Source organism: Lepidochelys kempii, chromosome 15 (assembly GCF_965140265.1).
Source record: "Lepidochelys kempii isolate rLepKem1 chromosome 15, rLepKem1.hap2, whole genome shotgun sequence".
Taxonomy (NCBI): Eukaryota; Metazoa; Chordata; order Testudines; family Cheloniidae; genus Lepidochelys; species Lepidochelys kempii.
This window is the reverse complement of record NC_133270.1, coordinates 29074632-29101037: the sequence shown is the minus strand read 5'-3', so window position 1 is coordinate 29101037 and position 26406 is coordinate 29074632. Positions and strand designations below refer to the sequence as shown.

Below are 26406 nucleotides of genomic sequence, written 5' to 3'. Positions count from 1 at the left end.
ACATGGGTCAGACAGACATCAAACTAAAAGTAAAGACGTATGTTTGTAGGTGTGTTGTAGACCTATGCTGACTACTGATGATCTGGTAGGTTATTATACATTTTTCTTTGGGGAAAAGTCACATTTTAAGACACTGGAAATCTATGTTAACCTTGAATATTTTCCAATTAATAAAAGCTTAATTTAAAAATAGGCCTGGATCCCCCGCCCCTTCCCCCCGCCTTGCACGTTACGTTGTCACTTAAACCAATGCAAAGAAGGTGGAAACCTGAATCAGAATGGGAACAAGGTGCAAAGCAGGGGAGAACAAGTGCATACTCTTGAGAAGTAATGGTTTAATGTTTATAGCCACATCAAGTCAGGTTCCAGGGAAAATATCAAACAGGTGCAAAATGAAATGTGTATGCAACTGCAAATTATCAACAACCCGAAAGACTTGGGTTACGTACACCAAACATCCCTGATACTGATCCCTGGGTTTAAAGACCCAGACCACTACTCCGTGGGAGTTTTATCTGACTAAGGAGTATGGAGCATCTGGCTCTTAAAGTCATTCTGAAATAATGTTTACATCAGCAAAGAGGCACGCAGCATTTTGGGGAACAGAAACTGCTGGTAGATGCAATAAGTTTTCTTACAGGAACATTAGTTTTAGCTATGGATATGGAATAGTGGCCCTCCATTGTGCCATGTTCATGATCTAACTGTTCCAAAACCAAACAAACACACAGAGGAATTAATGTTTAAAAGAAATGCACCCACCTGACCCAGACAGTCCGTGGCTGATGGCAAGGATTTGGCTGCATTCGTCTCCTTTTTCTGACTCTCTTGCAGCTTTTGTAATGGGACCTTTTACAGAAGTGAGTAAAAAGGGAGGAGATGACAAAAGAATTCAAAATAGATTGAATAATCAGGATGTAGATTTCAAATGTGATAAATGTAACAAGAAATGCTACATGAATAAGGCTGTTAAATCCACACATTACTGCTCATTTCCAAAAGCCTGTGTTTACAATGCAGAGCCTGGCTGAATTCTTTTTACTATTCAACACAAGAGGAAATAGTGGTCCCAAATTATTCATTGCATAGCTAGAATTCTGCTTTTTCTTCTCTCTCTCTCTCTTTTTTTGGGGGTGGGGGGTGGGTTCTTCTTTCTGGCCTGCCTCTTTATAGTTAATCATCTGCTATGTCTGAGACAGGCAACAAAGAAAACCCCATCTGTTGCAATTAATTGCAGCTTTTTTATTTAGTGTCCTAACATTTTAATTAGGAATTAGGACTGAAACATTAAAAAAAGGAAAAAGAAATCTTAAACAAACCACTACAGTGGAGAAGGTGAAACAAAAATATACTGAATATATATGTATCTCTCTCTCTCTATATCTGTTGATAAGTATTGTGTGTAATATATTGCACAATTGTGTGTGTACATAATATAAAAGCCTTTTTATATAATGTACTTGTATATGATTTGGAACAATAGTTTTTCATTAATAACTACCCTGGACACAATTACTAATACTCTGTTTATTGGTCCTTTGCACTCTACAGTACTTTCCATCCAAGTATTTCCCGTTACAAACAATGCATTAATTATATCACTCCATTCACCGCAACAGACTGTCACAACACCCTTGTAAGGCAGGTCAGTATTATTATCTCCACTTTACACCTGGAAAACTAAGTCACAGAGATGTGAAGGGACATGCCCAAGGCCATGCAGCAGGGCAGTAGCAGAGCTGGGAATAAAACCCAGCACTCACGATTCCCAGTCCTGTGCTTTAACCCACACATTCATCCTCATTCCCTGTCCTGACGACACACGCTATTGAGCATGCTCCTGAATCCCTTTTTTTTATCAGATCAGACTCTTATATTGCACTAGTTATCGTCATTGCATAATTCTATAGCTCCCCTTTCTGGCCAAGAACTGCATGAATCATAAGGCCAAACAAAAGTGGTTTCTCTCTCTCTGTCTCTCACTGAACAAATGCTTAGCTAGGTCTGGGGAAGAGATCACCACAGGCCAGTGTTTCATTGAGATGCATAATTGTTCTACCACATTCAAGAGCTGTTGTATACTGTTTTATCTTCGCTGCTCTTGAACATAGGACAAGAACTGAAATGCCCCCTCAAAATAAGGCTGTTTAATCACTTTAATGAAGCTATCCTCACCATTTGCTATAACATATCTACTGTATACTAAAGACCATAGTGTATGAAGAGAAATCTAATGCTGCTACACAGAGTGAGAATGATCTTGTTTCCTAAATTACAACCATTTCATGTTTCTCTGTATTAAAGACAAAAAATGACCCCTGCATTTAAATAACTTTAAAGGGTAACATAAAGGGTAACATAAAGGGTAACATTTCCCCTAAAATATAGGGAAATATAAAGTTGTATCATTTATTTCAATGAGAGTGGCACCCAATTGCGCCAGTGCTGAATTTGTCCATGTGTATGTAAATCATGCTGTTTTGAGGAAGGACGAGGTATAACAGCGTGAGATAAAGGTGAAACGGCCTGATGTGTCCTGCAATCTGAGCCTTCATGTTGTTGAAATGTAATTTTGTTTGTACTGAATTAACATGCTTTAAAACAGTAATTCTCAACCCGGGGTACACACAACCCTTGTAGGGGGTATGTCAACTCATCTAGATCAGTGTTTCTCAACCTGGGAAATTGCGAATCTCACAGGGGTCACAGGACAGGGTGGTCACAAGTGCAGAGTCGGCATTAGGGGGTGGCAATCAGGGCTATTGCCTTGGGCTTTACGCCACAGGGGGTCCTGCGTAGCTAAGTTACATGCTTCAGCCCCGGGCAGGGGGCTCGGGCTTCAGACTCCTCAAAGGGGTACAGTATTCTGGAAAGGTTGAGAACCACTGCTTTAAAAAATAAATAAATAAATCATTGCAAATGTCCTGGAAAGATGTATAACCTGGGACATCTGTAATCAGGAAGTGCTCAAGCTAAACTATCATGTCTGGCATATTTTGTGTGACTCAGAAGTTAAGCTACAAAATAACAGGACTTTAAATTGCTGAGCTCCCTAAACCCCCTGCAAAGCAGTTTGCTTAATTTAGAACATACTTAGCAGTGAGAAAATTCAGCCCATGAGGTCTAAGCATATTGAAGTGTTTGTGCCAAATTCATCCTTGATGTATAACGCTACCAGTTCTGAACTACTGGATTGATATGTTGGTCATCTGTCCAAGAGCACATGCAGACACCAGTCCATCCTTCCCACCAGTGGGCAAGCCCAAGTATACTGTTACTCTCAGCAAGGTCAAAAGGCCAAAGAAAAGCTCTCCTCAGCTGGAGATGCAGTGGGGCATTGCAGCAGTTCTGCCACTACCTGCCCCCTTGGAACACTGTACATGCAGTATACACCTGAGAAAAATGGGACCTAGTTATGTCCCTCCAGGAAGTAATCTGTACTGTATAGTTTTCCTTTAAGGGTTGGTTTTCCCCATTTTTCCCCTTAAAACACCAACACACACATACCCTTTTTAGGATGGAGTAGATAGAATGGTTATAGCAGGGACTGGGAGTCAAAACTCCTGGGATCTGTTCCTGGTTCTGCCATTGACCTTGGCCCAGGTCACTTATGGTTTGATTTTTTTCAGAAGTATTGAGCACCATATTTAGTGAAGTGTGGACCCTTCCATGCTTCACTTTCTCCACCTGTAAAGCAGTGAGGCATAGCAAATTAGTTACTTGTAAAGCACTCTGAGATATTCACATGATCAAAATAGCATGATTATTGTGCTGGTAGAATAGATACCTATTTGCAAGTTAGCTAAATTTAGCTACTGACATGGCTTTCAGAGTCAGGGGTTAGTGTGGGGATTGATGGTTCACTCTGCTCCCTTTCCTCAAAGAAATTACATTATCATTTGGAGCATGTGTGGGAGGTGGGGGGGGGGGTAGATAAAACTGTGAACAGCTCAACTTGAAGGAATTCTACACCTCCATTTTGTCACGTGCCAGCATGTAAAATTAAATTTCTAGTCATCCTGGTAGTGGTGAGATGTTTGAGGAATATAAACTCTGTTGTGTAATTCTTTTAGCTACATTAATTAACTAGGTTTCAGAGTAGCAGCCGTGTTAGTCTGTATCCGCAAAAAGAAAAGGAGTACTTGTGGCACCTTAGAGACTAACCAATTTATTTGAACACAAGCTTTCGTGAGCTACAGCTCACTTCATCGGATGCATGCAGTAGAAAATACAGACTGTATTTTCTACTGCATGCATCCGATGAAGTGAGCTGTAGTTCACGAAAGCTTATGCTCAAATAAATTGGTTAGTCTCTAAGGTGCCACAAATACTCCTTTTCTTTTTATTAATTTACTAATAAAACATAAACTTCATTGGGAGAAAAATCAGCCTTTAATGTGATGTTTTAAAAATATTTTTGATAGATATAGGCTAATATTGATATGCTTTGTAATTGTAAGCAACACGCTAGTTAGAATAGTGTTAGCCTACAAATAGTGAAGATGACTGCCCTGAAGGGAATTGAAGAATTTATATAATCTTATACTTATTTTTCTATACTTCAATGAAGACGATCTATAAAGGTTTATGATGTCTCTGCATGTCTGCCGCCATACCAAGCCCTAACCAGCTCATTGTCCCAGGTCAGAATTTGGGCGATATTTGGCCCTTTCTCATCTAGATGCTGGAGGAAATGGTGCTGAGGATTGATAGGTGGCTTCCTTCCTTCAAGTCAGTACTGAGTGAATGTTCCAGCATGGTTTCAGGGAGGAACTGTGCTACAGTGTCTTTTGGTTGCAATGTAAAACAGGCCCTGTTAGTTGTGGTCATTGAAGATACCATGGCAGTTTTTGAAAAGACAGGGTGACCAAATTTCAGCTGGGTTCATTACATCCTCCTTATCTGAAATGTCCCACTGAAAACTACAGGGATGCAAAATTCTTATTCACTTCCTGTGCTGCCTACCTTGTTGTGTAGTGTAGTGTGCTATAACCATAGCTGTTATAAACCAGTGATTGGCAAAGCAACTCAGGTGTATGCTTCCTAGCAGATTTACAGCAAGGGGACTGGCAGTCAAGATGCCCAGGTTCTAGACCCATCTCTATCACTGACTCACTGTGTTTGCCCTTCACCAAGTCACGTGAGTGTGTGGAAAATATGAATCACAATTCAAGTCTGCTAAGATAAAAACTTTAGCTGCACTATTACTTAGGTAGTGCTAAATTTCTTTTTTAGTGTTTCTTATTTTTGATGATGAAGGGATTTTTGTGGATGAGGGTGGAGGGGAAATGTGCTAGGCTGGATTTCAGAAGCAAGATCTTGTTCCAAAATGGTTAAGACACTGAAGGCAGCTCACAGCAGGGATGCACCCAATTTTAAACCTAATTTTTCGGTGGAGTAGCTATTAGCAGTGTGGTGTTGTTTACAATGAGGGAGACCCTTCCACTTACTGAAGCTGTGGTTAAACTTTTGTCAGGTTTTATATGTTTGTTTGCTTGACTTGGAGCTACTGTATCCCATGCGGTTTCTGCCAACTGTGACCCAGCCAAGCCAGCAGGAGCTGTGATAAATTTGTCTCTGCTGAGACTCTCTTTGCATGTCTTACACCTTTATCTGTCATGTACCATGTATATCGTTAACAAGTAAAACCCCTGGGGTCTGTAATATGTGGCACAAAATGGACCACTTTATTTTAGTGTTCTGATCCCAATGCATCAGTGAATTGGGGGACATTTTTCAAACTTGAGTGACGTTAATGGGAACTGTGGGTGGTCAGCCCTTCTGAAAACCAAATAACTTATTTAAGTGTCTAATTGTAAGCAGCCAAATTTGGTCAACATCTTCCAACGATATAAGGAGCCCAAATTGGTCTTTTGTTTTGGAAGCATTGTGAGCAATGTGAGCACCATAATTTGTCTACACATAGTGTGCCTTGCAGGAACAGGAAAATAAAACCTTGCAAGTTACATTATGTTGGGTGCCCTGACATTCATTGTATGTCTGTACTGAAGTCAGTAGTGTTGATCTATTATATAAATCTCTATTCTAGGTTATTTAATTGAACAAGAGAGAAAAGTTCTGTACCTAAGTGATGCCAACATTCAAAAAAATGTGGATGTATTTTTAAGGCCAGGAGGAGGAAATCTTTGGGTTTTAAGACAGCTGGCTTCCTTGTTTCTCACTGCAAAGTGTTATCCAATAGTCATTTGGGGTCTGAGAGCATCTCTCAGATCAGTTTTTTTTTACTTGATTTGATAGAAGGCTACTTCCTCAGCCACCATATGAAGAATCTAACATGCTTGGGCAAAACCAAATAGAATTACTAATGGCTCTGGAGTTAAATTTTCTTTTAATGTAGAATAAGTCAATTATTTTCATCTTTCACTTTGCTGGGTGTGTGTGTGCTGGATTCAAAGCACTGGTCTGTGCAGGTTTTGATAGTTACAGGCATGGGTCCAGTTCTGGGGGTTATTCCATGCAAATATGGCAGCAGCTGGAGAGTGGCATGGGTGCACAGTGATGCCCCGAAAAGTCAGAAGATGCCAGCAGGACTGGGGCCCATGTGCCCCTTTAATGGTGCTCCTGTGCATGTGTGTTCATTGCTCTTATAGGCACGTATCCATCGCTTCTGTGTGCGCGCATCTACTGCCATGGGCTGCACGACCATCAGTCCCGGGTGCCCGTCCGTCCCTCCTCTGGGGTGCGTGGCCGTGGCCGTGTCCGTCCCTCCTCTGGGGTGCGTGGCCGTGTCCGTGTCCGTCCCTCCTCTGGGGTGCGTGGCCGTGTCCGTCCCTCCTCTGGGGTGCATGGCCATGGCCGTGTCCGTCCCTCCTCTGGGGTGCGTGGCCGTGGCCGTGTCCGTCCCTCCTCTGGGGTGCGTGGCCGTGTCCGTCCCTCCTCTGGGGTGCGTGGCCGTGGCCGTGTCCGTGTCCCTCCTCTGGGGTGCGTGGCCGTGGCCGTGTCCGTCCCTCCTCTGGGGTGCGTGGCCGTGGCTCCCGGGGTGCCCGTCCATCGCCCCGGGGTGCCCGTCCATCGCCCCGGGGTGCCCGTCCATCGCCCCGGGGTGCGCCTCTCTTGCGGAGGGGCACCTGCCAGCTACTCTGTCTGTTGCTGTCGTGACCGGCCCCTGCCCTCAGGGCAGCCCCTGGCCCGGGGGGCATGGAGAGCAGGCCCAGCACGCTGGGGGCGGCCGGGCGGCGGTTGGGCACAGCGAGGCGGAGCCGGGGGGGTGGGCGGGAAGTGGCTGCGGTGAGGCGGCGGGGGCGGAGTCTGTGAGGGGGCGGCCTGTCAGCAGAGCCGGCCCGGCCGGTTACCCCCGCGCCGGGTGAGGGCCCCGGCCCCGCCTGCTGGAGCAGAGGGCGCCGGTTGGGCCGGGGCGGGGGGCCCCTGAGGCGATGGGAGGCCCTGACGGGGGGGAGGGGTTGCTGCCTGGCTCCGCCCCCCTGGCGCGCCCGGCTGGTGGGGGTGGGGCAGCCGTGTTCGGGGCTCCCGCAGTGTGGCCGCCCCGCGCTGCGATTGGCCGTCCGGGCTGCCGCTCAGTTTCTCTTTGGGACTGAGAGGCGGGGCTAGAGTGTGCGGAAAGGGGCGGGGCCGGGCTCGGGGGCGGGGCCTGTGTCGGCGCTGCCCCCCCCCCCCCACGCCGTGGTCAGTCGGAATCGGGCGGCGGCAGGAGGCGGCTCCGCCGGGCTGAGGAGCGGTCGCAGCGCGGGATCCTGGTGCGCAGCGGGCGGGCGGGCGGACGGGCACTGTGCGGTGAGTGGCGCGCGTTGCTTCGTGCAGCTAGATGGGGAAGAGGGAGCTGGGTGCGGGGAGTGCAGGAGCTGGGTGCAGGGTGGGGAAGAGGGTGCGGGGAGTGCAGCGTGGGGTGGGAGCTGGCCGCAGGGTGCGGGAGCTGGGTGGGGAAGAGGGAGCTGGCCGCAGGGTGCGGGGAGTGCAGCGTGGGGAAGAGGGAGCTGGCCGCAGGGTGCGGGGAGTGCAGGGTGGGGAAGAGGGAGCAGGGTGCGGGGAGTGCAGCGTGGGGTGGGAGCTGGCCGCAGGGTGCGGGAGCTGGGTGGGGAAGAGGGAGCTGGCCGCAGGGTGCGGGGAGTGCAGCGTGGGGAAGAGGGAGCTGGCCGCAGGGTGCGGGGAGTGCAGGGTGGGGAAGAGGGAGCAGGGTGCGGGGAGTGCAGGGTGAGGTGGGAGCTGGCCGCAGGGTGCGGGGAGTGCAGGGTGGGGTGGGAGCTGGCCGCAGGGTGCGGGGAGTGCAGGGTGGGGAAGAGGGAGCAGGGTGCGGGGAGTGCAGGGTGGGGTAGGAGCTGGCTGCAGGGTGTGGGAGCTGGGTGGGGAAGAGGGAGCTGGCCGCAGGGTGCGGGGAGTGCAGGGTGGGGAAGAGGGAGCAGGGTGCGGGGAGTGCAGGGTGGGGTAGGAGCTGGCCGCAGGGTGCGGGGAGTGCAGGGTGGGGAAGAGGGAGCAGGGTGCGGGGAGTGCAGGGTGGGGTAGGAGCTGGCCGCAGGGTGCGGGGAGTGCAGGGTGAGGTGGGAGCTGGCCGCAGGGTGCGGGGAGTGCAGGGTGGGGAAGAGGGAGCTGGGTGCGGGGTGAGAAGGTGAAGGCTTGGGGGAATGTTAGAGCTGCATACGGGCTGGTGGGGTGATCGCAAGCTGCTGCGGCTGGGGAAGCTGGATGGGTTTGCTGGGGTGGGATAGGAGCCAGAGGCATGGAGGGGTTTGATGTTTAAACAGGTTGCAAATGGGGTGGGTGGGCTGGGGATGGAGCTATGTGCCTGTATGTGGATTGGGGGCTTTAGGAGCATTCACTCTACTGTGATGGGTGAGGGAGGAGATGGATAGTGTATGTGCTGAGGCAAAGTATGTCTTCCACCGGGTTTAGGCTGTATGCATTATAAGGACAAAGCTGGGAATGGCTAATAGCAGGGACAAGCAAGGGGAGGTAGGTTCTCTGCTGACCAAGGGAAACAAAGGGAGGTTTTTGGAGACTGAGCTGGATAAATGAGATGCTTAATATTTGCTGCTGAAATTGAATGAGATCTTTCTGTGGGCATCCTCACTGCAGGTCAGGCTGGTCTAGCTGTGATTATTGAAGCTCTTTCCATATTTAAAGGTGGGATGCTGTCACAGCTAAGTGGCTCTGCTGAGATTCTGAATGGGGGGGAGATTTCTGAAAAGTGTCACTGAGCCTTTAAACGTCTCATTGAACACACAGCAGAATCTTTCTCCCCAAGAGAGATGCAATAAAATATTACGTAAAATTAATTCACAATGAAGGCTTCCTATAGATAAGTGAGACTTGGCAGGTTGATTTCTGACTTTTCTCATGGAGGAGAGAAAGAGAACGAGTGTCTCTTTAAGAAAGAAAGGACTATGAGGTGCAGATTCATAAACTCCGAGAGTCCAAGGCCAGAAGTGACCATTGTGATCTAGTTGGCATTGTATAAGGCAGGCCGTAGAAGTTGCCCAAAATAATTCCTAAGCATATCTTTTGAAAAAAACATCCAATCTTGATTTAAAAAATTGGACACACACATGGTAGAAAGACTAGCCTTTTTTTCCCTGTCCATCTTTCACACATGACTTTTGCACTGCTGTTTGCTCATGATGATGCATTCTGAGCCATACATACATCAGGCTTAAGGGGTGACATAACATATATTAGTATGTGAGAAGAAATCTGATTCTTTTGTTCTTCAAATTGTTGACTACGTACAAGCGGAGGTATTAGTCAACACCACATAATGTGTATGTCACCCTGTGGAAGGCTCTTCTCTCTCCCCCTAGGACATTACACAGCAGCAGCAGCAGATCAAGTTCCTTAGGCTTGTTTTGGTGTAGTAGATGTCATGCCATATTGATGCCTATTCTAAATCCTCTTGAAAGCTAAGGAAAGCACAAAACTATGTGAACAGTATCCTTTGGGTTTGATTCCCTTACCAAAAGGTACTTTCTGTGAATGCTGCCAAGTGACAGATTGGAATTAAAGGGGTGTCAGTTGTTAGCCCCAATTTCTGCTTTTTTGAAAAAAGTTTCTACAAAATTAAAGATCAATAGAAATATTTCCAATAAATCAAAATACAATAGCTACCATTTTTAAACAAATACACATTCCATTGTCGGGTTTCAGCTGCAGACAATGGAGTATTGTGACAGTGCATGAGAACCTGATAAAGAAATGGACTAGAAGCTGGCTGGAAACAAAACTAAAAATGATTGGTGCACTTATTGTTCAAAACAATTGACGTGATTTTTTTGTATTATTAATCTAAAGTTTCAATCCTGGAAATGCATACACGAGTAGAGTTATTGGAACTATGCATGCAGGTTTGCATAATCAGGCCTAAGAGGTTAGCAACACATAAGAACTTGTTTTTGAAAACTGTTAACTGGTGCGGCCCATTTACTAATGCCAGTCCTTGCTTAGCCGTTGGATGGGTTATAGCTAAACTATTTGAAGTTAACCTCTATTTACATACACGTGTAGAGAAGAGCATGATGGTAGAAGCCATGTGTGTACAGTGCAGTTTGGGGAAAGCTGTGTGAATTGACACAGTGCCTGCCATAGGAATTAAATATGCCCATATGTAATAGGGATGTGTGGCTAGAGAAAATGGCAAATACCTTAGTTGAAATGCTTTCATGCACCAAAGAGAACATCTTGTTACCACCAATATTCATGTTTGCTAAAGGTTGTGTGCACGCTACAGAGGTAAAAGATCAATTACTGTTGTGACAAAGCCAAAGCAAGTTTATTTTTTGTGTATTTGCAATAGCAACAGTAAGACCCAGTACCCCATAATATGCATGTGGGAGTATGTGCCTTGTGTGTGTTTTTGATATCACTCTTCATAATGGTAAATTTTTAATGGTCATTTGTAGCCTTGCGCACTGATTGCTTTAATCAGCATATGTGTCTCCTTTTTATGTACTGTGTTGGGATTACAGTACTCTGTCTTCTAGTGAGCTGCCTTTCCAAACATCATTGGGTTTTTCAAGTTAAATCTTCATGCTTATTGCATCTGTCACTTCTGGGATTCACTCCAAGCACGAGGCAGATATTCAGTGTAATAGCAATGAAATGGAATGCTCGAAAGAATAAAATATCTGCTTTCCTTAGTGATATAGCACAGAGAAGTATGAAGGATATATACACTTAACAATCAGTTAACTTAAAGATTTTAATGGCGACTTCATGAAATGTCCCATTTAAGCACAATATGGCATTTTAGTTGCAAGAGCATGTAAGTGACTGTTTTCAATTTCACTGTTGCCTCCGTGGAATAAAATGAGTTTGAGTGCCGGCTTCCTATTTTGAGGACATGAGCAAAACACTTCCTGGCCTGAGTTTTCTGCTTGGTGAGGTCATCAGTGCACCACTCCCAGGGTTAAGAATGTTGTTTCATGCAAACTCACAAGCACATTTTCCTGATATTTAAAGAAATTTTTGTATGTTTATGCTTAATTTTTTTAATAAATATTTCAGTCCCTCCTTAAGGATGTAGTAGAACAGTAAGTCACTGAGGGATTTAAGTGCCCTAGTTTAAAATCTTTAAGTGTATATGAACAAAATTTTAATGTACAGTGAAAAGAAAAGGAGGACTTGTGGCACCTTAGAGACTAACCAATTTATCTGAGCATAAGCTTTCGTGAGCTACAGCTCACTTCATCGGATGAAGTGAGCTGTAGCTCACAAAAGCTTATGCTCAAATAAATTGGTTAGTCTCTAAGGTGCCACAAGTCCTCCTTTTCTTTTTGCAAATACAGACTAACACGGCTGCTACTCTGAAACCTGTCTTAATGTACAGTGTTTCTCCTGAAGTCCCCCTCTCCCCGCACCCCTCCAAAGAAAAAGCTTGAACCTACTTGCCTTGTGGTGACTATTGAGTCAGGCTGGTTAGAACTGCTTGTTTAAAATCTACCACCAGATCAACTATTTCAAGAATCAGAATGTCCAACTGCTCCAGGCTGGTGAAATGTGAACTGATATTTCTTTGTAGTGCTATAATTGATAAGGGCAAGTGATGCTGAAGTTATTAGGATTAGCTCTTAATAGCAGAACTAAAATAGTACAGACTTAGGTTAAATGAAGTGACTCTGGCCGGCTGCTTTTTGAAAGTTGGTTATTCTAGGCGTATATTTACATGCCATTAGGTAGTTCCTGTCTGTTCTCTAAACTTATCCAAAAGAGGATTCAGATTGGTCAATTCATCCCATGCTCATATTGACAAACTTAAATAAAACCATTTAGATTTTTTTAAAAAATGTTTTAATTTTAGTCCTTGACTTTTGATCCGCTTTAAAAAGTGACAGTGATGCTCATGAAAGGTGTCTGCCTCACAGGTACAGTGGAGTCGCATCTTACGCGGGGGTTCGGTTCTAAAGTCAGCACATAAGGCGAAAATCGCATATAGTCAAAATTGCCCTTGAAAATCCCTTAAATTGCCCATAAAGTACAGTATACTGTACATGGTTTTGTGTATACAACCCTGTACAGTAATATGTATAATGTGTACAGTATTCTACAGTATATAATAGAGTACATATGCAAAATATAATTTTACAGTACTGTATTTTTAATTAAAGGGGGTAATTACAGGGGGTTGTCAGGGCTTGATGTTGATCCAAGAGACGGACGTGATGGAGAGCATGGGTGACAGAGAGCGAGTTGTAGACGAAGTGGTTGGCTCTGGTTCAGCTCGAGAAGTTGATTGCATAGGCTCATCTGCTGCTGGTTGTTTTTCCTGGAAAAACATGGTGATCGGCAACTGTTGCAGTTGTCTCTTGAGCTGCTCAAACATTTCTTGATACGGTCTCAAATAGTCCATAATGCTACGTGTGTGTTTTGAGGCTTCGTTCCATAGGGGGATCGTATTCAGAAATTAAATCATTCAAGTGTTTCGCTGCTTGGACCACTTCAGCAAACTTATGAAGATTCCAACTTGCTGGCTCTTCCTGTCATCATCTTCGTCTTCTGTAGACGATTTTATCAGTTCCTCTAATGCTTTGTGAGTCAATGTTTCTCTATGGCTCTCAATTAATTCTTCAATTTCTTCCTCAAGGATGTCGACGAAGCCATCACCACCAACTTGCCTGGCCACCTGAACAATGCGTTTCACTTCTTTGTCAATGGTTGGAAAACCCTTAAAATCATTCACACATTCTTTCCAGAGGTTTCGCCAACATGCATTGACTGTTTCAGGCTTGATTGCATCCATTGCCTGTTTAATATAAGTGATGCAATCGGCAATGTTGTGGGACTTCCAACACTCCATCACATTAAGATTGGGATCAGCATCCATAGCGCTACGTATCCATGAGAACATAAGCCTCGTGTATGTGGCCTTGAAACAGCGGATCACGCTTTGGTCGAGAGGATGGAGGTGGTATGGGGTGGGAGAAAGATGACTTCAGCGTTGTTATGCGCAAACCGGAGTGCCGCAGAGTGGCCAGGAGCATTGTCAATGATCAGCAACGCTTTAAAGTCAAGTCCTTCCTCTTATAGATTCATAGATATTAAGGTCAGAAGGGACCATTATGATCATCTAGTCTGAACTCCTGCACAACGCAGGCCACAGAATCTCACCCACCCACTCCTGCAAAAAACCTCTCACCTATGTCTGAGCTATTGAAGTCCTCAAATCGTGGTTTAAAGACTTCAAGGAGCAGAGAATCCTCCAGCAAGTGACCCATGCCCCATGCTACTGAGGAAGGTGAAAAACCTCCAGGGCCTCTTCCAATCTGCCCTGGAGAAAAATTCCTTCCCGACCCCAAATATGGCAATCAGCTAAACCCTCAGCATATGGGCAAGATTCTTCAAGGTACCGCTTGACCTCCGGAATGAAACACTTGTGGAACCAATCCAGAAATAATGCTGCCTTCGCCCAAGCCTTTTTATTTGATTGCCAGAACACAGGCAGAAGATTTTTGTTCTTGCCTTTTAGGGCACGGGGATTTGCAGCCCTGTAGAGCAAGCCCGGCTTTATTATATGCCCAGCCACATTGCCACAAAACAACACAGCCACATGGTCGTTAGCTACTTCGAAGCTAGGGGCTTGTCTTTCTGATTTCAAAATGTAAGTGCGGTTGGGCATTTTTTTCCAGAAGAGCCCAGTCTCATCAGCATTAAAAACTTGTTCCGAAATATAGATAGCCCTTTTCTTCTATGATTTTCTTTAATTGTTCGGGGCAGGTTTTTGCTGCCTCTTCATTGGCAGATGCAGCATCACCAGTAGTCTGCACGTTTTTGAGGTTGAAGCGGTTCCTAAAACTCTTAAGCCAACCTTGGCTGGCTTTGAATTCCTTCTCATCAAAGGCTGTCCCTCTTCAGTGGCAGGTTTGAACAACCCGTAGAGGCTAAGAGCTTTTTCTTGCAACGTGTTGCCCTCGATAGGCATACGTTTACAATTCATGTCTTCTAGCCATAAGTTTAATGCCTTTTCAGTCTTCACTAAAGTCTTACCATGCACCTGGCTCATCACCTTAGCAGTCATTGGAGCACTTGATGCCACGGCTTGATGAATTTCTCTCTCTCGAATCTTGATGGCATGGATGCTAGATTAGTTGCGGCCACATTTACGCGCCACGTTGGAGACTGACATATTATTGACCGTCTCTCAATAAGTCCAACACAGCCAGTTTTTTCTCCAGCGTTGGAACAGATGGATGTTTCTTTGGTTGAGCAACAGGTGAAGTAGTTGGCTTGCATTTAGGGGCCATGTTGTATGAAAAATATGTATCTTTAAACACTAGAATCACACTCAGTGCAGCGAGATGCTCACACTATGAGAGGCACATGGGAACTGAAACCGACCGACTGATGGAACAGTAGATTCACGTCTCCCATCTCGCGCTCACTCCAGGGCATACACTCATTGAGTGGAATGGTGGGCAGAATTCCACCTGCACTATTTACAGGTATCTTGTTGTTTGTTCGTTCGTGTGTGTGTTTTTTTTTTTTGGCCGAGTGCGTATAGTTGAATTTGTGTAAGTTAAATGCGCGTATGATGCGACTCACCTGTACGGCAGTGACAGGTCCAAGGTGCCTCACCATTGTCTCAGAACTGTGTTCTAGGAGACCCACCTGTAGGGTGGAAGGCAGCTGTATCTTTAGTCTTGAAGATTGCTAAAAGGGGACTAGTTCTGGTTTATGAAAAGTTCATAACTATCCAGTAGGAAATGTGCTGAGACCATCTAACTCCTCTCATATTGGCCACTGAACAGATGGCAGATAGTAGTATGCCCTGGTCAGGATTGACCAGTGACCCAGATGTGAGAGGCTCTGTAAAGCTCTGCTTACTTTTTAGAGCATCAGCAGGTTATGTTAGTAGGTGTGGTTTGTTACTTTAGTTTAAAATAAAGTGTATATATACGTTTTGTAAGTAATGAAGCAATGCAAAGTGACTAGAATCTCTGCAGGATCTCTGCATGTGATAGTGATGTGATGTACAATGGTGTTTGCTAAATCTTTGAGATAGATATCCTTTATTCAAAATGTTAATTAGTCATTGAAGTTAAAGGATGAAGGTGTTAACAAAACAAAAATGTAAACAATGACTAAAAAGCCCTTCTTGACTCTTGGGATGTCACTAGTCCTCAGTCTTCCAAGATAGACAAGGCCTTAATTTCTAATATTAAAAATAAGCAGAAAAAAACTTTAAAAATGAGCTGTGAATCTCCCGCCGCCTCATTTTGACTGCTGTTAATGCATCCAAAAAAATAAAAGGCAAGAGACGGCACAAGCTTGAATTAAATAAGATAAGGTTAAATATGCAGTTTAAAGGAAGGGCCAACAAGGAAAGGAATGAGAATTTCTGTACCTTTTTCAAGGCATCATATTCAAAGGTTGAGTTGCCTGAGTTTATTTTGGGGTGTCTGGAAGGAAGGAAGAATCCTTTTAATTGCACTTTTGGGGACTATTTTAATTCTACAGTTGGAATAATTAGTCTGCAGTTCAAGAACTATAAATTCTGTGTTTCATCCAGATTATAATATCTTTTTAAAACTATGCACACTATCTTTGCAATGGACTGATGTAATGGTTCTGTAGGAGGCATTCTGGTGTGTGGTGAAAGGCTACATCTGGTCTGAACATAGCTGGAAGTCCCTGTGATGGTCCATGGTATCCTGTGTTTGGAAGAATCAGAATGATTTTTGTCACTGAGCTGGGTCTCTCTTAATCCATTATAATTAGTTTTTTCCTTCTTTTCTCCTTCAGCCATCCACTTTAAAAAGCAATGGAAATGAAATTAAAACAATTGTGATTCAATCTGATTAAAACACGGGAGTCTGATATGATTGTGTTTGCCTGGAATTCTCTGGCTTTTGTTGGTTCACATCTGATTCTAAAGTTTAACGTTGTCTTAAGAATGGATTAAGAATTGTTAAGAATGGATTTTTGATTCCAGTTACCTTTCGGTTTAACTTGAGTTATAATCACTATGATCTCACTGTTTCCTTGTACTCCCCTGTCTGTTTGTATCCATCGTTTCTCTCATTTCTTAGACTTAGATTGTAAGCTCTCTGGTGCATGGACCATGTTTTTGTTCTGTTCGTACAGCATCTTGAACAATGGCATCCTGGCCCATCATGGAGCTCATAGGCTCTACGGTATAATATGTGGTTTCTATACACATCCTATAGGTCTAGTTCCACTTTGGAATTGATGTGACTTGCCTCCAAACGATGCCATGGCTATTACCTAGTATTCTGTGGATGTTCAGTAGTCTGCCTTAAAGAGGACCATTCCCGCATTTTCTCTCTTCTCTACCCCCCTCCCCCTGTTCCCATAACCACTGCTTTCAAAGGCTCTTGCTCAAGATTCTTTTGAAAGCTCTTTACATCCTTCTTCACCTAAGAAACACACGGCACACACCATCCCTGAGACAAGCTGTCTGTAGAAATGAGACTTCAGGTCACTCTTGGTCAAAATATTTAAAATTGTGGAAACGCTCCCCCCCGCCCCACTGCACATCCTGTCCTCCTATTGTTGCCATAGTTACTGTGTTCTTGAGTCTTTGGAAACCCATTATGTCTCATGTGAATGTACAAAGGTGATACCTTGCAATGCTGCATTTTGAAAGATTTCTTTACCATACGAAACTAGCAAAACATTGACATCCTAAAATATTCCCAACTTGGAAATTGGACATGGGGCAGACACAACCCAGTGCTGATGCATCCGTTACAAACTGTGTGGTTTAATTAATATCAGTAGAGGTTAGCAGGAGGTAACTGGTTCAAAGCAGTGTGTGATCTGTCTCCCTTGAGAGACAAGACAGACTGGCAGTACATACAGATGATAACCTAGGGCTAGTCTACACCAGTGGTTTTCAAACTTTTTTTCTGGCAACCCAGTTGAAGAAAATTGTTGATGCCCGCGACCCAATGGAGCTGGGGATGTGGGGTGTAGGAGGGGGCTCAGGGCTGGGGCAGAGGTGAGGGCTGCGGGGTGGGGCTGGGAATGAGGGGTTCAGGTGTGGGAGGGGGCTCTGGGCTGGGGAAGAGGGTTGCGGTGCAGGAGGGGGGTCAGAGCACTGGGCTGGGGGTGCAGGCTCTGGGGTGGGGCCAGGGATGAGGGGTTTTGGATGCAGGAAGGGGCTCTGGTTTTGTGGGGGCACAAGGCTGGGGTGCAGGCTTACTTCCGGCGGCTCCCAGTCAGCGGCGCAGAGGCAGGCTTCCCGCCTGTCCTGGCACTGTGGACCGCGCTGCGGCCATCATCAAGTCTGGCTCCTAGGCAGAGGCGGGCAAGCAGCAGGTCCGGCTCCTAGGTGGAGGCGTGCAAGTGGCTCCGCGTGGCTCTCGCATGCAGGCACTGCCCTCCCCACCCCAGCTTCCATTGGCTGGAAACTGGCCAATGGGAGTGCGGAGCCAGTGCTTGGAGGGGGGGTAGTGCGTGGAGCTCTGTGGTCCCCCCTCTGCATAGGAGCTGGACCTGCTGGCCACTTTCGGGGCGCAGCGCAGTGTCAGAACAGGTAGGGACTACTAGTTTTTACTGGCCGGCTGCCAGAGTCCCTGGGTGCTGAGCAAGGCGACCCAGTGCCTTGCATTCTGCCACCCGGTACTGGGTCATGACCCGAAGTTTGAAAACCACGGGTCTACACTACAGTGCTACATTGGCGCAGCTGCTGCACATCTGGTGAAGACGCACTGTGCCGATGGGAGAGCATCTCATGCCGACAGCATGCATCTCATGTAGCAGCAGTATGGTCAGCGTGTCGTTCGCTGTAACGGGTGTTGCTTGGGGGATGTCTTTTTCACACCCCTGAGGGATGTAAGTTACATCAACTTAAGAGTAGTCTAAACCAGCCGTTCATGTAGAAGATTGTCATCAACAAAACATCAGTCCTGGAGCCCATAGTAGAGTAACTGATGTTTTCTTTAGAAACTGTTCAGAATTTTTCTTTGCTTTAAATACCAACAAAACCAGGGTGTTTCAGTTCATCCGAGACACTTTTTAACTACTTGACTGATGCAATCTGCACAGTGTACACTTAGGATACGTTTACAGTTGTACTTTGCATTTATGTAACACTTTTCATCAAATTATCTCGAGTTAATCTTACAACTAGATTTTACGGTATCCCAGTGAAATAGATAAATATTCTCAGTTTACGGATTGGGAAATTGAGGCATAGAGTGATTAAATGACTTGCTCAGGGTCATTCAGTGACAGGGTTGGGACTAGAACACAGGAGTCCTGGCTGCTGGTTTCTTGCTCTGAACTATAGGCCACATGCCCTAATTTGCAGGTAATTTTCTCTGTACCATCCCAGTCACCATGGTATCTAAGTGCTCTTAATACAGTATAGTAAAGAGGCAACTAACTTTGTATTCAGGAAATTAAAACATGAGAAATGGTCATTTATCTTCCCATGGTATGTAACAATGCAAATATATAAACTGTCTCCCCCAAGAGGATTGGCTTATTGAGTGGAGAGAATTGCTGTGTAAGCTAGATGCCATAATGGTTATGGTTAAAGTATTTACAGTTTCAGACATGCTGTATTTTTTGCAAGTTGGGGAGACACTGGTGCCAGTTTATGCTAGCGTTACTCGTAAGAGATAGTGAAGAAAAGTTTTACTGTCTTCGCAAAGCGTGAACCACAGTGCTAAGCTTTCCTAATCCGAGGTGTATGGTGCTTTCCAGGGGCCATCTTTGTGCTAAAGATTTCTCCAGAAAGGTACAGTAATAATCTGTTTTGTGTTGTATCTTAACGTGCTCTGCTCAAAAAAGGGTGTGCAGCTTCATTTGGCCTCCTCTTTCCTGAGACAGCAGCTGCATATGTGTATCTCTGTACTGCACACCTTGCCCTGTGGCATTGCTTTGGGACAGGGACTGTCTTGGGTCTGTGTTTGTACAGTATTTAGCACCATGGGGTCCTGGTCCATGACTAGGAATCCAAGGTGCTATGGCAGTGCAAAAATAAATAGCAAATACTGAAACCCTGTACTTTTCGGTGTAAATGGTGTTGCTCACCTCCAGTGGTCTGGCCCAGCAACCCTCGTGGTACTGTAGAAAACGGTCTCACAGGATCAGAGTTGTCTGTCTAGATACCAGTGGTTTCCAGTTGAAAGCGTGCCTTGAAGGTTATCAAATCCAGGCTGTGACCCACCAAGGAGAGAAACGGTTTCCAAAGCCGAGGGTCCCTCTTTGAGACCACCTTGCTGCCCAAGATCAGTCCGTGCCGGCAGCAAATCAGAGCACAACTCGGTGTGCTTGCTGAATGAGACTTTTCATCCCGTTGTTGGGATGGTGACAGACTATCAGGGACCATCCAGCATGCTCTGTGTTGGATTGCCATAAATGGGCTTGTGGGTGCAGGAAAATTCCTCTGTCTCCTGCACCTCGGATATACTTTCCTCTTGTTTGTAATGCACCATCCAGGCTGCTGCCCAAGTTAGCGTTGCTTTGTGGACTATCTTGTAGTTGTTACCATGTAAGTATGTTGTTAAAGGCTGAGGTAACTAAATGTGCATCCATAAGCCAAAATGTTTCTTTCCTGCCCTCTGAATGAGGTGGCAAATGTGCTTGCTCTTACACAAATATTTTGGTACTTGCCTGCTTAGGTAGCTGAACTCTTAGGGTATGTTTACACAGCAAAGAGAAACTCACAGCTGGCCTGGTGTGCCAGCTGATGACTCCGGCTTGTGCTGCGGGGCTGTCTCATTGCTTCCAGGCTTGGGCAGGAGCCTGGGCTCTGGGATCCTGCGGGGTGGGAGAGTCCCAGATCTTGGGCTCCAGCTTGCGCCCAGAAGTCTACACAGCAGTAAGACAGCCCTGCAGCCTGAGCCCCGTGAGCCTGAGTCGGCTGGCATGCGCCAGCCACAGGTTTTTCTTTGCTGTGTAGACATACGCTTAGCTAAACTGAACAATATCTGTAGTGTGTATGGGTGGGTTCTGTACTTCAGTAGTTCAGGATAATAACTTTGGCCTGAAATGGGAAAAGGTTTGAAGATACAGAACATCTGTAAGACAAAAAGGAAGTATGTTTTGAACTTGACAGTCTTTGTTAAAACAGATGCTGGGGGAGCTGTAATTAGTACCAAGATAAGGATTTTAAAATCAAGTTAATGCATTGAAATATCTGGATGTTAGTTTTAGTCCAGCCCCCACCCCCCAAACCCCTTACTGCAAACTGCATGTTTTGGTACCATGACACAATGACAGTTTTACTCTTTGACTTATTGGCTGCTTGACCGGAGGAGCTGGCAGGATCTCAAGTGGAAATCTGAAGAAATGTGTGACAATCCCAGATGGGACAGCTGAGAAATTCATTTTGCAGTTTGTTTGTACATATTAAAGTTTAAAAACACTTACTCATTCACTTACGCAATACTTGCATTGTCAGACTTGAGCAGTTCTTTAGGTCATCTACTGTCTTTCATATTGAAATTACTATCTTGTATCTGGCAGTTAGTGATTGCTTTTGCTTCAAAATATACTGAACAATTGCAAGTGATGGTGCTTCATCTATAGATGGCCTTAGCAGTCAGGATGGGAGGGAATCTGGGAAGTTTAGTTCCCTAAACGAGGTTCTAATATACTGAGCGTTTGGATTAAGAAATTACTCAGAATGTAGTAGTTCAAGACTGTTACCGTTTCTTAGAGTGGGAAGATGTTTTATTGTTAATTTACCCTGTTCACTGTTACAGCAGGGGTTAATTTGACCCAATGTAACTCCAGTCTGGCCAAGTGGCACATTTCGGGTACATTGGCTTATGTTGGACATTTTTGGATTGCAAATAAACCGACAACTCTGCATAGCTGTAGGACTAGCCCAACAAGTTGAGGCTAGTAGCAAATACATCTCGGTGGATTTCAGAGGCAGTGTGCTGGAAGGGGAGCACTCTATTCTTTTGCCCCTGCCTGCCCACTTTTCCCTACCTCCCCTACAGGTGGGTTAGATAACATTCATTCTTCCTCTCCTATATTATTCCTCTACCTGTAGCGCTGGGTGCCTCACTTGTTGTTCTGCCTGATACACCTCTACATCAGGCAGGGCTGTCTGGGGAAGTGTCTTTACTTGGTGAGTCTGACTCGGTGTCGGTTTGTATGTTTGCAAGCTCTGGCTGTGCTAGATTGCGTAGTTGTTGCTTTGGTTTCCAGGCTGTGATAAATCTGTGTCCCACTTATATTTGTAGTAGAGGTTCTTGGATAGTAAAATTTTAGTGCATCCAGAAAATTGACACCTGTAACACCTTCACAGTCAGGCAGGTTCTGTCTTTAGAAATCTGTTGAAGTTTGTTCTTGTAGACATTAAGGCATGTTGCAATTTGGGGAGATAGAGCAGTTTGTTATCAAGCCCCCAGTGGCTTTCTCCCTCCTATGCATTTTCCAGTCAGTTCTCAATTGGTAGCTGGAATGATTTAGTTGATTGTGTAACTCAAGAAGCATTTCCAACAATACCTTGAAGCCAATAGGGTTTATATTCTTTTCTGTGGCCATTACTCTTGTTAAGCTTAATCAAACTAGTCACATCTGTTTCTTCACTAAGTGTTTGTTTGTAAAGTGAGAAATCCTACTGTTGTATAAACACCTCAAGAGAATAACTAGGCTCATCTCTGGTGTCTGAGCACCTGAGTGTATCTGTCATAATTTGGCTTCAGACTTTATTTACCATGGGAATGGCTAGATTGGATTCTGATCAGCAGTTTCAGGTGATGTGGCTAGTGCACCTTCTTGTTTATCATTTTATAAAAAGCCTGAATTGCTTATTAATCAAAATTGATGTGGGCATGTATGTTTCCTGGGAGGAGATATAAGAGAAGGATTTTAAACCCTCTTCCGCTATCATGACTCGTAGTAATGTTGCAAACGAAGTGTTCAGACCTTAGATGATTGGCCAGAGGTGGTTGGAAAAGGTAGGGTTTGAGACTCCAAATGAAGTCCAAGGCTGGTGCCCTGGTAGGAAACCACCTTCCGTCATTTGGGCCATTGGACCAGAGTTTTTTTCAAACCTAGTAAGTGCATGTTGTGGGGAGACCAGAGCCCACGTTTGGCAGTATGTGTCTAACAATTTGCTTCCTAGGTAGAAAATTTCTTTGATATGCTCATTAAAAATACAATCTGGAAGAGACCCATATATATAACTTTCAAAAGAGTGAGAAAAGCCAGCAAGTAGAGTAACAAAATCAAGCAGATTGATACTGCCTTGTTAACTTTGTTGCCTTGATAAGAAAACTAGGTCAACTGCATAGAGGAAGGCATTTTATTATCTATATACCCCTCTTGACTGGAGTCCTGGGCTTATTTTTCTAGTAGGGTTGCTGAATGGTAGTTTTGCAGAGAGGATTGTGTGCTCTGGCTATCTAGGGTTTTCCTCACCACAGAAGGTGGAGTCAAGTTCTAGTCCTGAGCTCTGTTTCTGCAGAGGTGATGTGTTCAGTCCCTTGGAGTGTAGGTAGCACCTACCTTTACTCTTGAGCAATGCCTCTGGCAGAAGCACAGAAGAACATTGCCTGGGTTGGGAAGGATACCGGTCTGTTTCTGGGGGGTGGATGAAAATGTGAGAGGGATTCCCCTCCCCCCCCCCCCAGGTTTCTTTCCTACACCATTTAAAAAAACAAAAACAAGACTGTACGAGAGCTAATAAGTCACCCAGATTTCCCATCTGTCCCAATGTGGGAAAGGCCTTTCGTGGTCTTTTGTGGGTGTTGGACATTTGCCCTCAGGACTCCTTTTTTCTTTTGAGTAGTTCTTTCTTTGTTCATAGTCATTAATCTAGAGGTCCTAAAGAGGTGGTTGAAGGCAGTATCCCAATGGAGGGATATAGTTTCCTTATCCTGTTAGGCTTTGTCTAAATGAGCACGCTTTATAGCCATAGCTCATCATCGCTGGTGCAGCTCCCCTAGTGGAAGCAGAAGTGGAAGTAGTAGCATAGATTGGGCTTGGGAGCTTTTACATTTGTCTAACCCAGGGGTGGGAAAACCTTTTTGGCCCAAGGGCCACATAAGGGTTGCAAAACAGTATGGAGGGCCGGGCAGGGAAGGCTGTGCCTCCCCAAACAGCCTGGACCCTGCCCCCTCTGGGGACAAACCGCCCCCCGGGACCCCACACCCTATCCAACCCCCTTGCTCCCTGTCCCCTGACTGCCCCACTCCCTATCCACACCCCTGCTCCGTGACAGGCCCCCCGGGACTCCCATGCCTATCTAACCCCTAATCCCCACTGCTCCCTGTTTCCTGACTGTCCCCCAGGACCACCGGCCCTAACTGCCCCTCCACCCCATCCAACTGTCCCCTGACTGCCCCCCAGGACCTCCTGCCCCTTATCTAACCGCCCCTCCTCCTGCCCCCTTACCAGGCTGCTCAGAGCAGCAGGACAGGCTTATTTGAAAGCCTGGGAGGTGGGCAGGCGCAAGGCAGCGTAGCTGAAAGGGAGGGGCCGAGGGCAGCCTCCCCGGTCAGGAGCCGGGCAGGATGGTCCCACAGGCCGTAGTTTGCCTGCCCCGGGTCTAACCCAACGTTTGCAAGCACGGATGCAGTGTAACTGAATGTCTCTGTTAGATTTCATTGTGTGCACAAGTGTTTGGGGTTTCATGAGTTGTTTTGCCCTCATTGCCTGGGTCTTTGTTGTGGGGTTTATTGCTTTATTTATAATATAGCTCACTCCCCTCTTCAGTTATCTTCTATTTATTATATTGTTCATCATTAGCAGTCTTTTTATTCATTTCTTTGTCCAACTGATGTGATCAATATATGTTCCTAAGTATGGCACAAACTGGCTTCTGTACAATAGCTTATTTCACTAATGATTTTTTTCAGCTGAATGTAAAAGGTTAAAAATCGTATTTTAAAAAACAAATTTCCTTACCTTCTTGACAAAGAACACCTGATCTTAAAATTGAAAAACAGCCTTGAAAATCTGCTTTGCTTTCCACTGGTTTTGCTGTTTGCATTTTGGATGGTCACTTATCTGGGATGATGAAAATAAAGAGGTTAGTTTCAGATCTGTTCAGTCAATTTCTGGTCCCATTTAAATGTCAGGATCTCATGCAGGCACAAAATTACAAAGTGGGGATTCAAAAATACTGAAGGGGATTTTTTTAAACAAGTTTTATTGAAAAGTTGGAGAAAATGAGTGAAGGTTATGTGTTTAAAAAAAAACAGAATAGACCAAACTGACAAAAGGAAAAGATGGAAAAAAAATGGTACTTTGGTATGAGGTTAAGCAATGGTAAACAACAAGATTTAAGCGTGGCTCAGATTATGAAAAAAGCACTCTAGTGTCCCTTTCCTCCTCCCCCTTTGTAAATTATCATATTAGTTTATAAGCTCTTCATAAGAACGTCCATACTGGAGCACGCCAACGGTCCGTCTAGCCCAGTGTCTGACAGTGGCCAATGCCAAATGCTTCAGAGGAAATGAACAGAATAGGGTGATTTCAAATGATCCATCCTCTGTCATTCCAGTCCCAGTTTTTGGCAGTTGGAGGTTTAGGGACACCTGGATCATGGGGTTGCATCCCTGACCATCTTGGCTAATTGCAATTGATGGACCTATCCTTCATGAACTTTTCTAATTCTTTTTTGAACCCAGTTATAATTTTGGCCTTCACAACATCCCCTGGCAATAAGTTCCATAGGTTGACTGTGCGTTGTGTGAAGAAATACTTGCTTTTGTCTTAAACCTGGTGCCGGTTAATTTGAGTGACCCCTAGTTCTTGCGTTATGTGAAGTGGTTAATAACACTTACTTTCTTTACATCATTCATGATTTTATAGGCCTCTATCATATCCCCCCTTTACTCATCTCTTTTCTAAGATGAACCGTCACAAGCATTTTAATCTCTCCTTATATGGGAGCTGTTCCATCCCCCAATCACTTCTGTTACATTAAAATTGGTAAAGGTGCAGAGAAAGGTATCTTTTTTTGAGATGGGGTTATCAGAACTGCGTTCCATATTTAAGGTGTGGGGTACCATGGATTTATATAGTGGCATTTTGATATTTTCTGTCTTATGATCTATCCCTTTCCTAAGGATTCCTAACATTTTGTTTGCTTTTTTTACTGGTGCTGCACTTAGCAGATGTTTTCAGAGAATTATCCACGATGACTCAGTCTTTCTTGTGTGGTAACAGCTAATTTTGACCCCATCACTTCGTTTGTGGAGTTGGGATTATTTCTTCCAGTGTGCATTACTTTGCACTTACCAAATTGAATTTCATCTGCCATTTTGTTGCCCAATCATCCAGTTATATCATAGAATCTCAGGGTTGGAAGGTCATCTAGTCCAACCCCCTGCTCAGAGCAGGACCAATCCCCAATTTTTGCCCCAATCCCTAAATGGCCCCCTCAAGGATTGAACTCACAACCATGGATTTAGCAGGCCAATGCTCAAACCATGTTCAGTGAGATTCCTTTGTAACTATTCACAGTCAGCTTTGGACTTAACTAGCTTCAATAATTTTGTATTGTCTGCATATTTTGCCATCTCAGTGTTCATTCTCTTTTCCAGATCTTTTATGAATATGTTGAACAGCACAGGTCCTTGTGGGACCCTGTTATTTACGTCTCTCCATTGTGAAAACTGACCATTTAGTCCTATCCTTTGTTTCCTGTCTTTGAAGCGGTGGCTGATCCATGAGAGGACCTTCCCCCTTAACCCATGACTCCTTACCTTACTTAAGTGCCTTTGATGTGGGACCTTGTCAAAGGCTTTCTCAAAATCCAAGTATACTATATCAACTGGATCACTTTTATCCATGTATTTGTTGATTGCCACTTGAAGAATTTTAATAGATTTGTGAGGCATGATTTCCCTTTATAAAGCCATTTTGGCTCTTTCCCAACATATCATGCTTATCTGTGTGTATGATGATTCTGTTCTTCACCATAGTTTTGATCAATTTGCCTAGTACTGAAGTTAGGCTTAAAGCCTGCAATTGCCAGGATTGCCCCTGGAGCCTTTTTTAAAAATAGGC

At 44.9% G+C, this 26406-nt stretch overlaps 1 protein-coding gene across 1 annotated transcript in view; it reads left to right on the top strand.

Moving 5' to 3' along the window:
• Positions 1-7617: 7617 nt before the first annotated feature.
• CORO1C (coronin 1C) overlaps positions 7618-26406 on the top strand; it is an 81141-nt gene continuing 62352 nt past the window's right edge. The window contains exon 1 of the mRNA XM_073313435.1: positions 7618-7752. The gene's annotated coding sequence lies outside the window, so the exon portion shown is untranslated. The remainder of the gene's footprint in view (positions 7753-26406) is intronic.